The sequence below is a fragment of the Somniosus microcephalus genome, chromosome 4 (genome assembly GCF_052327205.1).
Source record: "Somniosus microcephalus isolate GS21.2 chromosome 4, FLI_Smic_1.0, whole genome shotgun sequence".
Lineage (NCBI taxonomy): Eukaryota > Metazoa > Chordata > Chondrichthyes > Squaliformes > Somniosidae > Somniosus > Somniosus microcephalus.
Genome location: NC_140990.1, coordinates 103869525 through 103886892, shown reverse-complemented (window position 1 = coordinate 103886892; position 17368 = coordinate 103869525). Strand labels below are relative to the sequence as shown.

The window sequence follows — 17368 nt, the reverse complement described above, 5'->3', positions numbered from 1 at the left end:
CCCTCTCCCTCTCCCTCTCCTCCCTCCCTATTTCTGTCTCTCTGATGTCTGTTCCCCTCTGCCGCTCTCAGTTTTTCTGCCGTATTTTGTCTGCGAGCTAGGCTGCCGCTCAGGCTCTGTATGCAAATCATCTTGGCGCCGGTGCCCGATTTGCTACTCCAGGCCCCGCCGTCCGCCCACTCTCTGGGGCAAGGTAAGAGCCGGGCTCCGGCCCCACACCCACACCGCCAGGGATCAGCACCCGGGGGAACCGCCCACCGCCCAACGTGAACAAAGACCCTCCTCACCTGTCACAGAGTTGAAGCCTCCGAAAGCGGCCTCGGTGTCCCGGGCCTCTTCCCCCGCGCATTCAGGAGGCGCGGGGAAGAGAGAGGGAGACAGACTGGGGGGGAGAGTTAGACGCTGCCGCGCACCTGCTCCGCGGAGCTCCGTGCCGCCACCGCCGCACCAGCCTTTACTAAGATGGCAGCGGTAGCAGCGCTCGGCTGAGGCCCGCCCCTCCAGCCTTCACAAAGATGGCGGCGATCGGGGGCCGCTTGTTGACTGGGGCCGGGGGGTGCCTAGCTCGGGCGTGGGTGCGGAGGAGAGGCCGAGGCTTCGAGGCCTACCTGGAAAAATGGGGAAAGGTAGGGAAATTAATGAGATTAGATAAAAGATTTAGAAAGTAATTAACTTTTTTTAAAAACATTATGGGCTAGATTTTCAGTATAGGCAGTTTTGGGGCGCTAGCTTTAGCGCCCGCCCGAAGTTAGCGCCCGCCCCAAAGTAGCGCCCCGTTGCCGGGAATTCAGTGGCTTCGCCCTAAGAGGTTGGTGGAGCGCTAAAAGAAGTGCGTTCCACTACTCTCTTTAGGCGCTAAGCCGGCGGTCCAGAGGGATAGCGCCCAGGCGGGGCGCAGCACGGGTGCGGTCATTTTTGCACTGACAGCAGACCCCGTGGTGCCGACCAGCTCTTAAAGGGGGAAGGGACGAATTGGTCTGCTGCCACGCCCTGCACACTGCAGCCTTGCAAAGAGGCCTCAACACTACTGCTCAGCCCCAGGGAGTCATGGCAACACGCCAGAGAAGGCCCGTCAGCGTGCCCTGCGCTTCTCAGAGGGTGATCTGGACATAATGGTCACAGCTCTGGAGGTGAGGCGCAAGATCTTGTTTCCAGAGAGTGGGAGGAATCCAACCCACCACGACTACACCAAAGCCTGGAAGCAGATCGCCCAGAGGGTGACGTTCACCGGCGAGGCCCCCAGGACCCACAAACAATGCCGTAAGAAATACAACGATCTGACCAGGATTGTGAGGGTGAGTAGCCTTTCCAGTCTCCTCCTCATTCTTGCATGTACACCTGACATGATGGGCAAAGGGACCTGAAAGTCCTTTTGGCCAGCCCTCAGCCAGCAGCATTGGGACAGTCATGAGCATCAAATGGCCATTCGGCACTCTACACTTTGGCCAAGCTATTCCACCATGGGAGGCAGTGGACAGTACATCAGGGCTTCACTCTGTCCAAGCTATTCCACCATGGGAGGCAGTGCACACTACATCAGGGCTTCACTCTGTCCAAGCTATTCCACCATGGGAGGCAGTGCACACTACATCAGGGCTTCACTCTGTCCAAGCTATTCCACCATGGGAGGCAGTGCACACTACATCAGGGCTTCACTCTGTCCAAGCTATTCCACCATGGGAGGCAGTGCACACTACATCAGGGCTTCACTCTGTCCAAGCTATTCCACCATGGGAGGCAGTGCACACTACATCAGGGCTTCACTCTGTCCAAGCTATTCCACCATGGGAGGCAGTGCACACTACATCAGGGCTTCACTCTGTCCAAGCTATTCCACCATGGGAGGCAGTGCACACTACATCAGGGCTTCACTGCGCACTTACAGCCCGTCCTTTCTCTTGCAGGCTAAAGTAGCGTTTAATCGCCAGGCCGTGCCAGGGGTGGCCGCGCCAAGCTGCAGAAGTTCACTCGGCTGGAGGAGCGCGTGTGTGTGCTCATGGGAGCCCGTGTGATTGTCCCCACAGCGTGCGGTGTATCCGACCCTCCACTGCCCGGCAATGGTAAGGACCTCGCCTTTTGGCCCTCTCGCGTCGCACTGGCCCATCCGAGCTACCTCCTTTGCCACTGTCCCACCAATGCGCTGAATCCCACCAGTCCTAACTCCCTCGCTGACGCCGTCTCCTCACTCTGAAGCTACTCTTGTGCATTCCTGCTTTCAGCTGGTGACGGACGACCAGGACCCTGAGGCTGCCAGTGACAGCACCTCCAACCAGGAGGAGGAGGAGGAGCAAGCCGGACCTTCGGGGGAACAGTCACGTCCCGCAGGAGAGGAGGAAATGCTTGACACCTCCTCACTGGACGAGTGCCTGGAGGAACTGTCGCAGGGCAATGCAGCTTCTGGGACCAGTGGCGTCCAGCCACCCAGCAGCCGTGCGCGTGGCCCGCGGCCTTCCCCCCAAAGGGGGGAAGGATCAGAGGGGAGTGCTGCTGCTCGGCACACTCGCCGTCACCAACGCGGCAAGGGTCCCCTAGTTCGGCCCCCTCCTCCCCAGCGGGAGAGTCGTGACTCCAGTCCGGACACCTTCACTTCGGAGGAGGTGCGGAAGCTCGATCAGATGGCCGACGACTCGGACCGGCGCCACACGGAGCTCATGAGCGTGGTGGGGCGCATGCCTGAGGCCATCGAGTCGCTGGCGACCAGTGTGCGCGAGTTCGGGGCAGCAACTGCCGCGACTGGCCGCATGCTAACTGATGCCGTCAAGACCCTGGCGGATGTGATGCGCGCGCACACCAGGACCACAGGGCCACTCACTGCTGCCACACGCGCTGTCTCAGGCAGGCATCGCCAGGGCAGGCGCCGCGCTGGACCATCCCAGCAAGCCGGCCGTCGGCTGATTGCTGCGGATCCTGCAGTGCGGGCCCGGCCGAGTGCCACCGCGCCACAGCACCAGCCAGCGCATCCCAGACGCCAGCTGGCCCACATTGCGCCATCCGTCGCCGCCATTCCCTCTCTGGGGCGTCGACGGCAAGCGGCTGCAGCTGATGGTGGCCAGGCTCAGGTGCGCCACTCAGCAGACGGCCCCTCGAGGCCCAAACGCCGTGTAGGCTGCCCCCCAGCGGCATCTGGCGGAAGGGCATCTGAGCCTCAGGCGCCTTCCCCCAGCCTCGCAGCAGCCACTGGGCAGAGCTTGCGAAGGAGCAGCAGGCAGGGCAGGGGAGGCAAAATGCTGGCCAAGGTCTCGCCCTCGCGGGCCACTCAGTAGAGGGTGTGGCCAGCTTTCCTTTAATATGGCGGTGGCCATCTTTATTTTGCCCATGGTTGTGCTTTTGGAGGGCTTTTTTTTTGCGTTAGGCCGACGTTGAGGCCCCGGTTTCAATAAAGGTGGAGTGGCTCCTCCCCAGTTTGTGGGAGTGAGTCGTTTGTTGGGCTTTTTGTGGGGCCCGTTTATTGTTTTTGGGGATTCATGTGGGAAGGGCTTTTCATTTTTGTGTAATAAAAAATTATCTTTATTCATGCAGTCTCCATGGTTGTTCTTCTTAGTGTTTGTTGGCTTCGCCGGCTGAGGGCTTGCGGAGCGGCTGCATTCATCTTCCCTCATGGCCCCTGGCCATTCCCTGACAGGGGGCTTAGAAGTACCGTGTAATAAGGTGGCGTCGTGCGGCCCTTGGCCCTGGTCGCTCCCTCCTGGGAACGTACTCCTGCTCCTCCTCCTCCTCCTCCTCCTCCTCCTCATGCTCCTCCTGCTCCTCCTCCTGAGGTGCTGGTCCAACGTCAGGTGGCAGTGCCTGAGTCCTGCGGATAGCCAGGTTGTGTAGCATGCAGCAAACCACCACAAATTGGGAGACCCGGTCCGGCGAATACTGGAGAGCTCCTCCGGAGCGATCAAGGCAGCGGAACCGCTGCTTGAGGACCCCAATAGTTAGCTCGATGATGTTGCGGGTGGTTTGATGGCTCTCGTTGTAGGCCTCTTCAGCAGCGGTCCTGGGCGCGCGGAGCGGGGTCATGAGCCAGGTGCACAAAGGATAGCCTTTGTCCCCGAGTAGCCATCCTCTTGGGGGAGGCTGTGCCTGGAACATGTCATGCACAGTACTCTGCCGCAGGATAAAGGCATCGTGGCTGCTGCCTGGGAAGCTGGCATTGACTGCCATGATGCGCTGCTTGTGGTCACAGACCAGCTGCACATTCAGAGAATGGTAGCCCTTCCTGTTGCGATACTGCTCGCCATGCTCCAGAGGGGCCCGCAAAGCCACATGCGTACAGTCAATGGCGCCCTGCACCAAGGGGAATTCCCCGAGTCTGGAAAATCCCAATGCGCGCTGATGCTGGCTCTCCAGGGCCATGGGGAAGGAGATGAAGATGAATTGGCTTCTCCTTCTGAACAGTGCTTCGGTCACCTGGCGGATGCAGCGATGCGCGCCGTACTGGGAGATGTTTGCTATGTCCCCAGCAGCGTATTGGAAGGAGCCGGTGGCATAGAAGTTCAATGCCACTGTCACCTTCACTTCCACCGACAGAGACGTCCTGCACCTGAGCTTTGGCCGCTGATCTCGGCGAAGCAGGTGGCAGATCTCTGCAATCACCCCCTTTCGGAATCGGAGCCTTTTAACACATCGCGCGGCACTCATGTTTAGGTAGGAGCGCTGCTGGCGGTATAGCCTGACTGGGTAAGGCCTACGTGGCCGACGCCTGTAGCCCCCTCTGCCTCTAGCCAGGGCTGCCCCTCTCACAATGCGTCTGCGAGCCCTACGGACATGGAGCTCCGCGTTGGCACCCCATGCAACCCCCATCAAATCCTGGCAAACACTCTAATTTCCAAATGGCCACTTGCAGCGCTGTTGCCTGAGTCCAAAAATACCTGGCTCTTGCTGCTTGAAACCAGTTAGCTATCCTCCTTGTTGTGTCTCCAGAAATGCGTTGCACAAGACTGTTTTCTGAAAAAAGGATGGCCTTTATACTGGAGAGGACGTTCCCTTTAATTAGCGCCCCCCGGGGCCCGCGCTGGTTGTGTTGCGTTCCTTTTTCCAAACGCTCCGGCCGCCCGCCGCACAATGGGGCGGTCCGACTGAAGTTTGCAATCGGGGCGGCCAAAGGGCGTTGCACGAGGATGTGACGTCATTTTCTGCGCGCGCATCCGGGCGGGCGCTAAACTTTGCGCCGGCGCTAACGGGCAACTTAATTTGGGGCGGAGCGCAAACTGCGCTGTGCCCGGGCGCTACACGCATAGCGCCCGGAAATCACTTCTCTTAAGGCGCTAACTGCTGGCGCAAGCTACTGAAAATCTAGCCCCTAGGTGTTTTAAAAGCAACTTTTTTTTTAAAGACGCAGAAAGCGGGAAAAAGCAATGAAAAGTTTGGAATCAAGATGGCGGCGACTCACCTTGGTTCAGAACGATAAGGCCTGCCCACACACGCACCGATTGGTCGACTGTCAGGTCACCGAAGTGTAGGATTGGTCAATCGTCCCGTCACTCGACTGTAGGAGAGCCCACCCGCACGCGCCAGGAACCCGGCGTACGATTGGTCGACCTCGACGTCACTCTATCGCTAATGAGCGGATAATGAGATGCTAATGAGCAGAATTTTGAACGTTTTTTGGATACCGCGGGCGCAATTTTTGTCCGGCCGAAACGTAAATACGCTTATGACTGTTTTGGAATCGTAAGCTTTCTTTTGATGTAACGCACGTGTAGATACGCTCTATAACTTTCAAGCGCATAGCCGGACAGACACACACCGAAGGACAGACAGACAGATAGACAGACAGGCAGATAGACAGACAGATAGACAGACAGACAGATAGACAGACAGGCAGACAGACAGATCGATCTGTTTATATATATAGATAATAACTAGCTGAAGTGCCCAGCGGTGCCGAGGGATTTTTGAGGGCATGTTGTTGTTGGAAGAGAGAGAGAGAGCGACTGGGGGGAAGAGAGAGAGCGACTGGGGGGAAGAGAGAGAGCGACTGGGGGGAAGAGAGAGAGCGACTGGGGGGAAGAGAGAGAGCGACTGGGGGGAAGAGAGAGAGCGACTGGGGGGAAGAGAGAGCGACTGGGGGGAAGAGAGAGAGCGACTGGGGGGAAGAGAGAGAGCGACTGGGGGAAGAGAGAGAGCGACTGGGGGGATGAGAGAGAGTGACTGGGGGGAAGAGAGAGAGCGACTGGGGGGAAGAGAGAGAGCGACTGGGGGGAAAGAGACAGAGCGACTGGGGGAAGAGAGAGAGCGACTGGGGGGAAGAGAGAGAGCGACGGGGGGAAGAGAGAGAGCGACTGGGGGGAAGAGAGAGAGCGACTGGGGGGAAGAGAGAGAGCGACTGGGGGAAGAGAGAGAGCGACTGGGGGGAAGAGAGAGAGCGACTGGGGGGAAGAAAGAGAGCGATTGGGGGGAAGAGAGCGACTGGGGGGGAGGGGAGGGGGGAGGGGAGGGGGGGAGGGGAAGGGGGAGGGTGGGGGGAGGGGAACGGGGAGGGGGGAAGGGGGATGGGGGAAGGGGGCAGAGGGGGGGAAGGGGAGGGGGGGAAGGGGGGAGAGGAGGGGAGGGGGGAGGGAGGGGAAGGGGGAGGGAAGGTTGTGGGGGGAAGGGGGGAAGGGAGAAAGGGAGGGAGGGGGAAGGGAGGAAGGGAGGGGGGAGAAAGGGAGGGACTGGGGGAAGAGAGAGAGTGACGGGGAAGAGAGAGCGACTGGGGGGAAGAGAGAGAGCGACTGGGGGGAAGAGAGAGAGCGACTGGGGGGAAGAGAGAGAGCGACTGGGGGGGAAGAGAGAGAGCGACTGGGGGGAAGAGAGAGAGCGACTGGGGGGAAGAGAGAGAGAGTGACTGGGAGAGGGGGAGGGAGGGAGGGAGGGGGAGGAGGGGGGAGGGAGGAGGAGAATGGGGGAGGAGAAGGGGGAGCGAGGGGGTGGAGAGAAGGGGGAGGGTGGGGAGGGGGGAGAGAAGGGTGGGGAGGGGGGGAGAGAAGGGGGGTAGAGAAGGTGGGGAGTGGGGGAGGAGAGAGAGACACAGAGGGAAGGAGAGAGAGAGGGCGAGTGCCCTGCGGGCGCAAATGGAGCCAAGCCCCGGGAACAGGCGTGAGCCGGCTTGAGGCTGTGAGAGACGGCCAGGCCCGGTTGCCGTAGTAACCCTTCCCCCCCTTCCGAGCCCCGGCCGCCCCGCCCCGCACTCCCGAGCCCCGGCCGCCCCGCCCCGCACTCCCGAGAGCCCCGCCCGAGCCGGCTTCAAGACCGCCGAGCGGGGAAGAGAGAGAGACGCCGTATCTCACCTGCTGGCTTCCCACGCTCTGTGCCTCGGACTTCTGTGTGTCGCCTGCTGCGCGCACCCTATGCCTGTCCCGTGTCCCTCGCCGGCCGACGCCGTTGCCCCGGGTAACGTGACGGGGGAGACTGGGGGGGAGGAGCTTACCACAAGCCGTGGAACAATTACCTAGCTCGGGCGTGGCTGGGCAGGAGAGCCCCAGGCTTTGAGGCCTTACAAAAACGGGGAAAGGTAGGAAAAAGAATCAGGTTAGGGAAAATATTTACAAATGAATTAACTTCTTTTAAAAACAATTTAATAAAAGCAATTTTTTTTGCTGGAAATGTAGATTTGAAAAGAAACACGCAAAAAGTGGGAAAAAGAAATGAACAGTATGGAATCAAGATGGCGGCCACGCATCTCGGTTCAGAAGGATAAGGCCCACCCACACATGCACCGATTGGTCAACCGTCATGTCATTGAAGCGCAGGATTGGTCAATCGTCCTGTCACTCGACTCTAGGAGGGCCCGCCCGCACGCGCGACGACGAACCCGCGCCCGCGATGCAGCGATTGGTCGACCGTCGGGTCGCTCGACTGTACGATTGGTCGACCTCGACGTCACTCGATGCTAATGAGCAGAATTTTGAATAATGAGTGGATAATGAGCGGAATTTTGAAAGTTTTTTGGATACCGCGGGCGCAATTTTTGTCTCGCCGAAATGTAAATACACTTATGACCGTTCTGGAATCGTAAGCTTTCTTTTGATGCAACGCACGTGTAGGTACGCTCTATAACTTGAGAGTGCATAGCCGGACAGACAGACAGACAGACGGAAGGACAGACAGAAGTACCGCTTCATATATAAAGATAAAGAAAATCTGTCTTGTGTTTAGAATTTCATTCGAAATCTAATTTAATCATGACAATATTTTCATTTTGACAACATTTTAATTTTAATTCCGGACTTCTAAAGCCCCCTTTCCCACGCTCGGTCCCTCCTTATAAACTGTCCCTGTGTAATATTTCTCAGTTTAGCTGAAGGATGCTCCCTGACCAGTCTCCATTTCTCCTTTCATTTACAGATGCTCCCTGACCAGTCTCCATTTCTCCTTTCATTTACAGACGCTCCCTGACCAGTGTCCATTTCTCCTCCATTTACAGACGCTCCCTGATCATTCTCCATTTCAGCTCCGTTTACAGACGCTCCCTGACCAGTCTCCATTTCTCCTCCATTTACAGACGCTCCCTGACCAGTCTCCATTTCTCCTCCATTTACAGAGGCTCCCTGACCAGTCTCCATTTCTCCTCCATTTACAGACGCTCCCTGACCAGTCACCATTTCTCCTCCATTTACAAACGCTCCCTAACCAGTCTCCATTTCTCCTCCAACTATAGACGCTCCCTGACCAGTCTCCATTTCTCCTCCATTTACAGACGCTCCCTGACCAGTCTCCATTTCTCCTCCAATTACAGACGCTCCCTGATCAATCACCATTTCTCCTCCATTTACAGACGCTCCCTGACTAGTCTCCATTTCTCCTCCATTTACAGACGCTCCCTCACCAGTCACCATTCCTCCTCCATTTACAGACGCTCCCTGACCAGTCACCATTTCTCCTCCATTTACAGACGCTCCCTGACCAGTCTCCATTTCTCCTCCATTTACAGATGCTCCCTGACCAGTCACCATTCCTCCTCCATTTACAGACGCTCCCTGAGCAGTCTCCATTTCTCCTCCATTTACAGACGCTCCCTGACCAGTCACCATTTCTCCTCCATTTACAGATGCTCCCTGACCAGTCTCCATTTCTCCTCCATGTACAGACGCTCCCTGACTCACTTCCTGTCTGTCCCAGAGTTTGGCACTTTGTTGAGATTCGGGCCGGAGTGAAACGGGAACCCGCGGGTGGAGGCTGATAATGTTCACTGCTCTTATAATCGGGCCTGGGGCCGCACTCGGGGTGTGTGAAGCCCGCGTCCCCCCGGGGTTCATTAACCCGCCGCCCTCTGACCTGCTGCAGCCTCGCCACCCGCGCAAGCTCAGCTCACCTTCTGTTGTTCCGCCGCTCACACAGTCCGATTGGTTGGAGGACCCGCCGCCCGCTCGGTCCTCCAGCCCCGCCCCCTCTTCCTATTGGTCCGGAGCTCCCGTCAATCACCCGGGAAGTGTGAGCTGAGCATGCGCGGCCCTTGGCAGCAGCCGCTGACACATCAGGTGAGAGAGCTCAGGGAGTGGGTTCATGAACCCCGGGGGGACGCGGGCCGCTCACACCCCGAGCTCAGGGAGCGGGTTCATGAACCCCGGGGGGACGCGGGCCGCTCACACCCCGAGCTCAGGGAGCGGGTTCATGAACCCCGGGGGGACGCGGGCCGCTCACACCCCGAGCTCAGGGAGCGGGTTCATGAACCCCGGAAGGCTGCAAAGTGCCTAATCGGAAGATGAGGTGCTGTTCCTCGAGTTTACGTTGAGCTTCCGTGGAACAATGCAAGAGGCCAAGGACGGTGAATCCGAGTGGGAATGGAGCGGTGAATTAAAATGACAGGTGACTAGAAGCTCGGGGTCATCCTTACGGACTGAATGGAGGTGTTTCGCAAAGCGGTCACCCAATCTGCATTTGATCTCCCCAATGTAGAGGAGACCGCATCGTGAGCAGCGAATACAGTATACTAGATTGCAAGAAGTACAAGTAAATCGCTGTTTCACCTGGAAGGGGTGTTTGGGGCCCTGGACAGTGGGAAGGGGTGAGGTATAGGGGCAGGTGTTACATCTCCTGCGCTTGCACGGGAAGGTGCCAGGCGAAGGGGAAGGGGTGCTGGGGGTGATAGAGGAGTGGACTAGGGTGTCTCAGAGGGAGCGGTCCCTACGGAATGCTGAAAGGGGAGGGGAGGGGAAGATGCATTTGATGGTGGGATCACTTTGGATGTAGCAGAAATGGCAGAGGATGATCTGTTGAATGTGGAGGCTGGTGGGGTGAAAGGCGAGGACAAGGGGAACCCCATCGTGGTTCCAGGAGGGAGGGGCAGGGGTGAGGGCAGATGTGCGGGAGATAGAACGGACATGGTCGAGGGCTGTGTCAACCACGGTAGAGGGAAATCCTCGGTTGAGGAAAAAGGAAGACATGTCAGAAGCACTGGTGTGGAAGGTGGAATCGTCGGAGCAGATGCGGCGGAGACGGAGAAACTGGGAGAATGGAATAGAGTCCTTACAGGAGGCGGGGTGGGAGGAAGTGTAGTCCAGGTAGCTGTGGGAGTCAGTGGGCTTGTAGTGAATATTGGTCAATAATCTAACCCCAGAGATGGAGACGGAGAAGTCGAGGAAGGGAAGGGAAGAGTCAGAGATGGACCATGTGAAGGTGAGGGAAGGGTGGAAATTGGAGGCAAAGTGAATGAAATTGTCAAGTTCAGGGCGAGAGCAGGAAACGGCACCGATACAGTCATCAATGTATCGGAAAAAGAGGTGAGGGAGGGGACCTGAGTAGGACTGGAACAAAGAGTGTTCCACATATCCTACGAAAAGGCAGGCATAGCTAGGACCCATGCGGGTACCCATAGCAACACCTTTGATTTGGAGGAAATTAGTGGAGTTAAAGGAGAAGTTGTTCAATGTGAGAACAAGTTCAGCCAGGCGGAGGAGGGTAGTGGTGGATGGGGACTGGTGGAGGAAGCGAAGCGCCCTCAGGCCATCCTGGTAGGGGATGGAGGTGTAGAGGGATTGTACGTCCATGGTGAAAAGGAAGTGGCTGGGGCCAGGAAACTGGAAACTGTTAAAGTGGCGGAGGGCGTCCGAAAAGTCGCGGATGTAGGTGGGAAGAGACTGGACAAGGGGAGAAAAGATAGAGTCGAGATAGGAAGAGATAAGTTCCGTGGGGCAAGAACAGGCTGAAACGATGGGTCTACCAGGGCAATCCTGTTTGTGGATCTATCCTGGACTCACAGTGATGGCTTTTGTAAACTCCTTTTACAGGCTGTGAGAAGGGCAGCATTTACACACCGCCAACTCAAACCAAGAACAACTTACCTTTATGTAGCACATTTAAAATATCACAGTAGTGCAGTCAGACAATAATCGACACACATACTTTGTTTATGGTCCAGTACACTTACACAAAGTTCCTTCACAACTGTAACAATTTTATTGCGGTTGCTGTGAAGGCTGCGCTCACTCTGCTCGTACACCTGCTCTCCAAAGGATGCAAAACAGGACTAATGCTGCTGAGCTCAGCTCTTTTTGATCAGAAAATATCAACTGTTTTGCCTCGCCAGGAAATGCACAAAAGAGGCAGCAGTGCTCATTGGCTGCCCAGGAAAGTCCTACTTAGATTAAACTCCTTCACCCAGAGAGTGCTGAGAATGTGGAACTTGCTGCCACAGGGAGTAGTTGAGGCGAAGAGCAGGGATACATTTAAGGGGAAGCTGGATAAACACATGGGAGAAAGGAATAGATGGAGATGCTGATAGGGTGAGATGAAGAGAGATGGGAGGAGGCTCATGTGGAGCATAATCACTGCATGGACCAGTTGGGCCGAATGGCCTGTTTCTGTGTTGTACAATCTGGATAATTCTATGTAATAAGAGGAAAGAATGTTCCATAGAAACTGGAATTATCCGTTCTGCATTTTAATCCTGAACTTATAGTGATGATTTTTGTAAACTGCTTTTACAGGTAATATCATCGGCCTTTGAATGTGGAAGGAGAAATGTTTGTCTGTTCTGTTGGTGGGAAAAGATTTCAACATCAGTGTGACTGGAAAAGCACCGAGACACACACACCCGAGTGAGAGTGTTCCAGTCCACTGACTGTGGAAAGAGCTTTAATCAGTTACACAGCCTGAAAAAACATTGCACCATTCACAGTAGGGAGAAACCATACACGTGTTCTGTGTGTGGATGAGGCTTCAACTGATCGTCCAACCTGGAGAGACACAAGGACACCTGCACCATGGGTAAACCATGGAAATGTGGGGACTGGGGGAAGGGATTCAATTACCCATCTGAGCTGGAAACTCATCGACGCAGTCACACTGGGGAGAGGCCGTTCACCTGCTCCATGTGTGGGAAGGGATTCACTATCTCCTCCAGCCTCACTGCGCACCAGCTTGTTCACTCTAATAAGAGACCATTTAAATGTTCTGACTGTGAGAAGAGCTTTAAAAGCAGAAAGCATCTGATGAAGCACCAACGCACTCACACCGGGGCGAGGCCGTACACCTGCTCCGTGTGTGGGAACAGATTCACAAATTCATCCAACCTGCTGACACACCAGCGAGTTCACACTGGGGAGAGGCCATTCACCTGCTCCGTGTGTGGGAAGGGATTCACTCAGTCATCGAACCTGCTGACACACCAGCGAGTTCACACTGGGGAGAGGCCGTTCATCTGCTCCGTGTGTGGGAAGGGATTCGCTTTATCATCCCATCTCATGGAACACCAACTTGTGTGTAAAGTCTGTGGGTTGTATAGCGAAGTAATACACAGACTACAAGAGTAACTTAAACAGGACTTTACTATTCGAAGGTCAGGGCGAATCTGCCCAATAAATTCTGCCACAGCACTTATATACCGGTGTGGTCACCGTCGGTATTACAGTATACAGCAGCCAGGATAAAGTAGTGCCACACCTAAAATAGTTCTCTTAAAGGTGGACGGTTACATACAATAGTTCTCTTAAAGGTAGAACAGTTACATACACTACAATCCTCCCTTTTTAGCTTACAACATACTTATTCCCCATTAACATAACATCATAACATATCCAACTTCATGTTACAACAGTTCACAGAGGTAGTCTCTGCGGAAGCAGTTCACAGATTCAGTCTCTGCGGGAAACAGTTCACAGATTCAGTCTCTGATCTTCTTGACTCGGTCCGGACCACGCCTCCGTGGTGTAGTCGGGTCACCTTGCTAGAGGGACTCATCCCATAGTCCTTCCCTAGACTTAACAGCTTTACTTCCATCACTTCTGAACCAGCATTGCTGACTTTTTAAAACAAACAAAAAACAGTTGGATTGCCTTGGGAAATTTTCCTACCTTCCAACTGATTTGGCTCCGTTCGGGGGACCACGTGTGTGATCGGGTAGAGGTAATAATGGTTCAGATGGTTATCATCTTCTGCTTCGTCTTTTCCTTTTTTGCTTCTTGGAGACTCTCGGAGCTCCATTGTCAGCTGCCAGCTGTAACGCCACCATCTCCCTATGTTCCTTAGACTTTAAGTGATTCATCCTGATTTCGGCACTTTGGGAGTTCTCGGCACAAGCTGGGCAGACCAGGTCCTTGTAATATTCAGTGTCACTCAACAGATCATGGTAATATTCGGTGTCGTCCTGAGCTAGGCCAGCGAGAGGGTCTTCTATTTCCTCCTTACCCAGCTGGACGTTAGCCGACTTTTGTTCCAAATCCCGACATCTGTCCTGAAGAGACTTCATCATGCGTTCAGATTCATCCCGCTTTTTCTGGGCTTCCTGCAAGTCTTTTACTAATGACCTCATTTGTGATTTCAATACTTCAACTTCATTCGGAGATTGATTGATCGGACTATTCAATCCCTCTACTGAAGTAGCTGTTTCAGTATTCTGTTGTTCTACATTGCCGTGCGTCAGCGTACTTTTGGCATCCAAGGGCTGTTCTGCTGCAGACTTCTCAGTCTGGGTTGCCACCTCAGCTCTTCCAATTACTTTTGAGAGCTCCCTTCCCTTTGAAGATTGAGGCTCGTATTTAAGTTTTTCCCATTTTAGAGTTTTATCCCTCAGCATATGAATGAGTTGGCTGACTGTTAACTCTTCTGCCATCATCCCTTTTCCATTAACTACAGGGCTGTTTATAACCTTGCCCTGGAGGAGTTGGCTGACTGTTAACTCTTCTGCCATCATCCATTTCCCATTAGCTGCAGGGCTGTTTAGAACCTTGCACTGGGGTCCCTTTGCTGCTTCTACTTCGCCATCATCCGCAGCCTCCACCATTCGAATTTCCACAAATGAATCGTCCGGTGATGCTGCACCCGACTTCAGTAGGAGCTCAGAATTCATGGCGACCAAATCAGCCTTTTCTGCCTGCAACCTGCTAACAAGCGCCTTCAGTTGCTGAACATCTTGCTCCACCAGATTAGAGCACGCACCTTCAGAGGCCGAATCAGCTTTGATTCGTTTGGCCTCCTCGCGCAGACGGTTTGTGTGCTCCTGCTCCATTTTCTCCCCCAGCTGCTTCTGTTGTCTTTCCAGATTCTCCCACTCTGTGTCCACGAACTTTTTCATTGCTGTTGTCTCTTGCTCAAGACGGCAACTGAATTGTTCTAATTGCTGTTGTAATTTGAAATAAAGTTGAGTTTGAGCTCGGTGTTCCTCAGTAATGTATATGTCTGTAAACTGGACAGACTCAGAATTCTCTGTCAAACTATGTTGTTGTTGTTCAGTGGAATTCTGTTCTGAAACTTTGTTCTCCTCCGGAGCATAAGCCTTTATGCACGCCTTCGTTTTTCCAACCTCAGTCAGCAAGTTCATTTTAGACTTGTCTTTCATACTTGGGCTGGTCTCATCGTCATCCGTTTCAGAGGCTGAGCTGATTGTCTGCACCGAGTCCTCACTCATTATTGCTTTTAGGTAGTGCCATTCCATGTCTATTTTCTTGATCCACTCCCGTCCTAGAAGTGGTGGTCCTCCCTCAGGTAGTACATATAAGTCCATTCCTGGGTGTTCTTTGCCCCTGTCTCTCACCTTGACTCTTATCTTCCCCATGGGGTATACTTTATGCCCCATGTATGTCTGCAATACGAACTTGGTATCTCTCAAGGGTATATATGAGAATAGCCGGTTGTAATCCCTTCGATTTATGACTGATAGGGCTGATCCAGTGTCCAACTCCATTTTCACTTGGACTCCGGCTATTTTTAGCATGACCCAGATAGTTTGTAGGTCAGCTTTCTTACTCACATTGTGAATTCTCAGACTACCCAGTTCCTGGCCATTTGGGTCTGAATCCGAATTCTGTTTGTCTGAACTCTTCTCAGCCACCTTGTGTACTTTGTTGTACTTTCCCTGTGATGGCTTTTTTTGGTTGTTGGTCTTCTTTCCTGACCGGCATACTTTACCTATGTGACCCAGTTTGCCACATTTTCTACATTCCTGGTTTTTAAACCAGCATTGGTTCTGGTCGTGTGTTGTCTTCCCACAACGATAACATTTCGTTGTACCCGAAGTAATTTGATCCACACTGAGTACCGCTGCCTTTAGCTGCATTTCCGCAGTTCCTTTCGCTGTGGCTTCGTGCGATGCTGCAATAAGGACAGCCCTCTCAAGTGTAAGGTCGTTCTCTTCGAGTAGTCGCTTTTGCGTTCCTTCCTTCGACAGCCCACACACGAACTTGTCTCGCAATGCCTCTGTCAGATTTCCTCCAAACTGGCAGTATTTCGCTAGTCTACGCAGTTCGACCAAGTATTCCGCGTTGCTTTCCTCTTTCCGTTGCGTTCTCGCATAAAATTTGAATCGTTCCGCCAACATCAGCGGTGTGGGGTTCAAGTGATCCTTCAGAACAGCAACAATATTATCGAAAGTCTGATCCGCCGGTTTAGCTGGTGATAGAAGATCCTTCAATAACTCGTATGTCTTCGTGCCCATCGAGTTTAGCAAGGTTATAGCTTTATCATCATCTTCTATTTTATTGGCCTCACAATATATCTCGATACGTTCTACGTACGTGGCCCAATCTTCCACCTCGGCATCGAAGTTGTTGATGTTACCATGCTTAGGCATCTTCACTATCTCTCACTATCTTTCTGTGAAACAACAGGATTTCTCTTTAACTTTTTCTTTTTTTTTTCCAAAAATGGCGGTTTCCCGCGCTTGTCTTCTTCCCCGCCTACTGGCAAAATGGCGGTTTCCCACGCTTGTCTTCTTCCCCCCTACTGGCAAAATGGCGGTTTCCCGCTCCTGACTTCTTCCTCTGGTGGGAGGGGTAAGCTTTGCCCTCGGGCGACGACCGCTGGTTTACGGGGTTTGTAGCCTGTGCGCCGGCTTCAGTTTATTCTGAAGCGCGCGCTAGAAAAGCCGATCGTGTTCCTTGTTCCCCCCCCCTTCTTCTTTTCGGCAGGGGCAACCGGCGCTGGGGACAACCAGTTGGCGTCGGACAGATCCAGCTCCTGGTCCTTCACGGCAGCTGCTGCAAGCCGCTGGCCGGAACCTCGCTCGGTCTCTCTCTCGGGCTCTGTCTCTCCCGCTCGCGCGGCTCTCGCTCGCTCTCTCTCGGGCTCTGTCTCTCACGCTCGCTCGGCTCTCGCTCGCTCTCTCTCGGGCACTGTCTCTCCCGCTCGCGCGGCTCTCCCTCAGCGGCTTTAAATGCCTCTACCAGACCTCCCGCAGTCCGGTCCTTTCCTCCCCGGCTGCGGCTGATTCTTCGCGGGTTATTTAGTTATTTATTTATTTATTGCCCCCGCGCCTTATGATCCCGGTCGCAGCGCCTCGTGGTCGCGGTAGTTGTCCGGCCTTTTTCGCCGTCGCGGTCTAGCCGTCTCACAACGCTCCCCAGCCTGCTTGTACCGCGGCTTCCGTGCTCCACGCTGCCCCGTCTCAGCGCCTCTGGGCCCGACTTCTGTCCGGCTCCTTTCCCCCTCGACCGTGGTCGAGTTCACTGCCCTTATCCTCCGTTTATTTTTTTTTAATTTTCCCTTTACTCACAGTCACTGTGGCCGACTTGCTTCTCGTGTTGATCGGCTCACTCACCACCGTGGCAGAAGGGACAATCCGTGCCTGTTGCTGATGGAAGACTTCGTGTTTGAAATCTTCCTCCTTTCTTGGTCTGCAGACTCGAGTTTTCTCTCAGCAAAACGACGAGGGCGGGTGCCTCTTTTCGACGCTCGTTTACTTCTTCAGAAGTATTGTTGCCGCAGGGTAAGATCGAACTCGTCGCCACTGTAAAGTCTGTGGGTTGTATAGCGAAGTAATACACAGACTACAAGAGTAACTTAAACAGGACTTTACTATTCGAAGGTCAGGGCGAATCTGCCCAATAAATTCTGCCACAGCACTTATATACTGGTGTGGTCACCGTCGGTATTACAGTATACAGCAGCCAGGATAAAGTAGTGCCACACCTAAAATAGTTCTCTTAAAGGTGGACGGTTACATACAATAGTTCTCTTAAAGGTAGAA

General features: G+C 54.1%; 1 pseudogene; it reads left to right on the top strand.

The window, feature by feature from the left end:
* LOC147119637 (uncharacterized) overlaps positions 1 to 17368 on the top strand; it is a 75324-nt pseudogene that overhangs the window by 43442 nt on the left and 14514 nt on the right.